Consider the following 1,083-nt stretch of genomic DNA (forward strand, 5'->3'; position numbering starts at 1 on the left):
TCTGGGCTCTTAGGAAATCTCACTCCGCTTTTCCTGCTCAATGGTCTCTTTGGTCGGCAGGGTGTTCTTCTCCTGCGTCTCCGTCTTCTTCAGCTTGGCCTTATCGAAGCTGGCGATTTCCCCCATGTCTGCTTTGTCTGCCATTTTCTTAAAACAATCCGAAAGCGTTTCGCTCCGAGCCCGAGCTCCTGGTGCTCCCACTCGCGTTGCTGCAGCAAGAGACCACCTTGTTTCTTTTTTATATTACAAGTTCACCAATATATCAACAGGTTCCAACGAATTCATAGCTTTTATCATTCAGAAAGTACATATTCTTCTCCTATGTCCCATCCTTGTTCAGAAAAATATCCTATTAAAATTTTCAGCATTAATTCTTCAGTCTTACTAAAGACTAGCAAAAACTGACCCCATATCTATTTTGTCATCTATTATTATTCCCCCTAATCATCTTGCTTCTTAGTGACTTACATTCCTCTTTTTTCATCCTAAATATCTTCTTTGCATTTTCCTTTCACATTGCAGAATAACAGTTAATAACAATTGAATATAGGGTTCAGAGTATTAATAAATGTTAAAAATGTCAATTTAATATCTGTCACACCTAAGCAATATATGATTGGATACATTGATGCTGTTTTTAAAAGACATATTTATTTCCTTAAAACATAGGGCATGAGTCCAAATCACTTAAACAGCTACAGGGGTAAATAATATCTCATGACAAATAAAGCTTAAAATTTATCACTGGAAGGCAGTATCTTACTATAACAATCTTCATATAAATTATAATCTCTGCCATCCTGCTTGACCTCAACCCTCAACACCAAAAAGTGAAATGCAGGGAAATACAAGGAAAAAGTAAATATACATACACAAGAATATGTGAAAACATAGTAAAAAAGAAACCCTCAATTTATGCCAAATATTCCAGAAAAGATCCAAGAAGTTACATGGGATAAGAAAGCAAATTGTGGGGCCGGGGAGATGGCTCACTGGAATAAGCGCTTCCCTCGCAAGCACAAGGGCCTGAGTTCAATCCCCGGTTCCACCAAAAAAAAAAAAAAAAAAAAAAAAAAAAAAAAA

The 1,083-nt window shown here is 36.7% G+C and overlaps 1 pseudogene; it reads right to left on the minus strand.

Moving 5' to 3' along the window:
- Positions 1-6: 6 nt before the first annotated feature.
- LOC105743177 lies at positions 7-144 on the minus strand (annotated as a pseudogene).
- Between the last annotated feature and the right edge of the window lie 939 nt (positions 145-1,083).

The sequence above is a fragment of the Octodon degus genome, unplaced genomic scaffold (genome assembly GCF_000260255.1).
Source record: "Octodon degus isolate 3935 unplaced genomic scaffold, OctDeg1.0 scaffold00103, whole genome shotgun sequence".
Lineage (NCBI taxonomy): Eukaryota > Metazoa > Chordata > Mammalia > Rodentia > Octodontidae > Octodon > Octodon degus.